At 45.2% G+C, this 4,252-nt stretch overlaps 1 pseudogene; it reads right to left on the bottom strand.

Annotated features, from left to right (window-relative positions):
- Window positions 1-445: 445 nt before the first annotated feature.
- On the bottom strand, window positions 446-3,464 carry LOC119332650 (annotated as a pseudogene).
- Window positions 3,465-4,252: the final 788 nt, after the last annotated feature.

Consider the following 4,252-nt stretch of genomic DNA (forward strand, 5'->3'; position numbering starts at 1 on the left):
CCGATCTACCGGATCTACACGCGCCCGAGTATGAAAGGGCTTCCTCTCGCCCTCCAGCGTGATCTGTCCGCCTGCACGCGGGCATGGTGCTGCCTCGGACCCATCTCCCGCGGTCGAGCGCCTGGCGATTCAATTAGCGTCACAGTGCGCCATCAGCCTACATATAATTTTCTTTTCTCACATTTGATTTTTCCAGGACCTCTCACCGGTGATCGGCATCGTCGCCGTCTTCGTCACGTCCGGCGCAATCTGCCGCTACCGTATGTTTCTCGTGCTCTGGTAAGTTTTGGAGCAACCTTTTCGCTCGAACTCTTGTACAGTTGTACTCCCTGTCATTGACCCTGTTGCCATTTTTGTGCATCTTAGTTTGCTAGTATAGAAAAGGATTGCTGCTGCCGTCGAATTCGACGCCTGCATATGCCTCGGCGTTTCGGTTTGCTAGTTTCTGCTAACTATAGGCTGTTGGACCATTTAACTGCACACGTTATTTTGGCAGTAGCATGCCAGTATGGCTGAGCTTTCCCGATGGCAGCATAGCTACCATTATATATGAAGATGATGTCCGCATACCACACAATGCTAGTTACAAAAATAAGGTTTAAATAAGCTTTGACATTGGATCTTAAAATTGAGAAATTTTCAATCGGAAGAAAAAAAAACCGAAATATCTATGGCACCTATTTCGATATGGATCCATACATGAAAGTATAATAGTACAGAGTACATTCAAACTTTACAATTTTATTTTATGAAATACAACTGCGTCTCCAGCGGTAGGCACTACATTTGAACAGTAACAAATATAACATCTAAATTTTGTAATGTAGACAAATGTACTATAACACCTTACACAAAAGGATTAGGATCATGCTATATCCGAGTTCCCAGCCATAGCTTGAAGCAGTCTTGGTATCGGGGGCATCCCGATTTCAATTTGCCCTTCGAGAATCCGAACTACCTCTCCCATTGTTGGTCGATCAAACTCATCATCTTGGATACACCAACATGCAACCTTGCAAGCCAGTTCAGCCTCGTCCAGATTAACATCACCATGTAACATTTCATCTACCAAACTCCCGACTTCTCCTTCAAGAAGCTTATGTGCAGCATACAGAGGGAAATAAACATCAAGGTTGCCACCGCTAGTACATGGTGCGCATGAGTTCCTCTTTCCAGATATAATTTCCAGCAGCACCATCCCGTAGCTATAAACATCGACTTTTGGTGTAATAGCAACTCCAGTAATCCATTCAGGTGCAAGGTACCCTGCAGTTCCTCTCATTGTAGTCAAGACTCGGCTAAACATTCTTCCTAAGAGCTTTGCCATCCCAAAGTCTGCAACTTTTGGAATGAATGAAGCATCAAGAAGTATGTTTTCTGGCTTGATATCACAGTGTATGATGCAGTCTCGACAGCTCTCATGCAAGTAAGCTAACCCTCTCGCAACTCCCAGGGCTATGTGATACCTGACAAACCAATTCAGCGTTGTAGAGTTGTTTCTAAATAGATGCACATCAAGTGAGCGATTTGGCATGTGTTCGTAAACAAGCAACCTCTTAGAACCCTCACAACAGAAACCAACAAGCTTAACTAAATTGATGTGCCGGACAGCTCCAATCGAGCTCACTTCGGCTCTGAATTGCTTCTCTCCTTGATAAGCACCATCAAGCCTTTTCACTGCTACGGCAGTCGAGTCAGTTAAAACCCCCTTGAATACAGAACCAAAACTGCCTGCCCCTAACTTATCGGTGAATTTTGTTGTGGCACGCTGTAAATCAGTGTATCTAAATGCAGTGATTCTGTTACAACCTTGAACATCATCCAGTATATGACTAGACCTCTTACTTTTGTTTCTCAGAATCATTACCAGGAGAATGAGTGCAAATAAACATAGAACAGAAACGCCTGTACCAGTTGCCACTCCAATAACAATCCCCTTTCTGTTGTTTCTCAGTCTGTGGAAATCATTAGCTGAAACACGAAGGTAAAGAGTTTCCCCTGTTGAATTGGTAGTGCCACTACATTGTAGTGCTCTTATGTTGAGCAATTCATTACGCCACATAGAACATTTTTCGTCACTGAAGGAATATGCAGTGCAAGAGCAGTTGCTCAGGCAAACTTGTCCGCACTCACTCGCACTTGCCACAGCTTCTACTTTTAGGGCTTTCTGGGGCAACTGAACACATGGCACAGGGTAGAACTTATCTGTGGTATGAGTTGTGCTTTTGTTGCTAATGCAGTCTAACGGAGTATTTCTCAAGCACCCACTGGTTCAATCTTCTTGCTCCCAATCCTTTGGGGAGGTTATGGTGAAGCCCTCCATGCAATTGCAATGTGGAAGGGCATTATCATTGCAAATTGTGAAAGGTCCACAGATTGCATAGACATCACACTGAAGTTTCGGTTGGGCATAGATCATTGTCCAATCCTGTGAGCCCTCCAACAAAATGAACGCTTTTCTTTGACCTGAGACGTCAATTACATTACGAGTAACCATAGATTCATCGACTACATTAACAGTCGAATACTTCTCTTGGTCATTGCTGACAAATGTTGCAGTGAAAACTGGGTTGCTGGCTGTCATCTCTGGAAGTGAGGCAAAGTATTTGCCGTTCCATACACCGGTCGACCAATATGGTATGGAGAAGTTCAATTGTGTAAGCAAGAACTGATTGAGACCACTGGGGTCTAACCCATCACAATACACACCAGTAGTTGGGTCGTTCAAGTTCTTCCAAGAAATTAGACGACGGTTTAGGCCAGTGAGCTTGTCCCATCCAAGCTTCGCCCCAGGGAAAAGTGTATTTGTGGGGTGATCAAAACTCTGCCATAGAACCTCTGATGAGTTTGAAGAGTCTACTAGGATGAAATTTCCACTACTCAGCAGCATGGCAGTAGTGCTATTTCTTGTGATGTTTGCTTGTGTAGACCAGATTATGGACTTGGTGGACCGGTTTAAGATGACCAGATTCCCATCGTGGGAGATTGTGAGCTCCAGTGAGGTGGTGTTCTTGATTGGTGTGTCCCTATTTGCAACCCATGCAGAAGTAAATTTGGGGACTGTATTGAACCATATGCCAAGGTACCAGTTGGTGGTGTCTTGGGAGGGTTTGCTGCTGCTTGTGTTGAAGAAGCCAAGCGCGTACCTGCCATTCTTGGAGACGAGGTTGTCGTTGACACCAAGTGCTTGGCCGGCGAAGATGGTGTCCGTCGCGGCAGAACTTGCTGGGGCGCGTAGGAAGAAGAGCAAGGTGAAAACAATGGGGAGGAAAGGCATGGTGTTCTAAAGAGGAGGGCGAGCTTGCAGCTGCAGAAGAGACCACAGATGTAATTAAGTTGGGTGCTCAGTGGTGATGGCAGTAGATAAGCACCGTGGAGTCAACAGTCAAGCACAGCAGCCAAATTAGCTGAACGAATACTATCATGTGGTGATGATCTAGTGCATGCTACCCACGGCAGGGCAGTCTGGTCTTGTTGTGGACTGGGTTTGTGTGGTGCAGAGCAGAGGAGTGAATGAGAGCATGAGCTCCAGGCAATTGGTTGCCGGCTCACATCAAGGTATGACCAACAAAGGCATGTCACACTTGGGGTGCTCTTTTCTTAAGCTGCCTTATAAGTACATAATACAGTTTATGATATCACATCAATCAAAGTCGTATATAATTTCTCTCTTTTGGAAGGCTACAAAATTTTCCGGCTCACACGAGAAGATCGTATATGTAGAACTAAAATGGCATATGGTCAAGATAGCAATGTAAAAATATAATGTACTAAATCAGCGACAATTAATACGGATCGGAGGGAGTAGAACATTTTAAAGCTGCGACGCCCTGCCCTGGTCAGCAGCACAGCGGGATGAGAGCCTGCACCCTCCTTGTGAGGAACCTGGATTCTTCATTCACCAGTCGAACGCTTGTTCAGTTACTACTTCAGAGTGTGGGCTATGTGTTGATTTTTACGGTTTCACATGTAATTCCCGTTTATAAGGAACAAGTGGTTAATGTAATCCTAATTAAACTGCTAACACTTTTGGCTCAGGTTTGGATATAAAACCTGAGATATCAAAGACCTGGATTCAAGCAATTGGGTTTTACATATTCTGCACTGTTGTTCTTCAGCTAGCTGTTGAGAAAGCTGCCCGTTTCTTCAGTTGTCAGCTTCTTTCTCAAAATCAAGCAGCCTCCTTCAGTTCTCCCCGCGCCGTCGCGCTCGACCCCTCTGCCCCATCTACCCGAGCCGCCGCCTGCCGGAC

Source organism: Triticum dicoccoides, chromosome 7A (assembly GCF_002162155.2).
Source record: "Triticum dicoccoides isolate Atlit2015 ecotype Zavitan chromosome 7A, WEW_v2.0, whole genome shotgun sequence".
In the NCBI taxonomy this organism is placed as follows: domain Eukaryota; kingdom Viridiplantae; phylum Streptophyta; class Magnoliopsida; order Poales; family Poaceae; genus Triticum; species Triticum dicoccoides.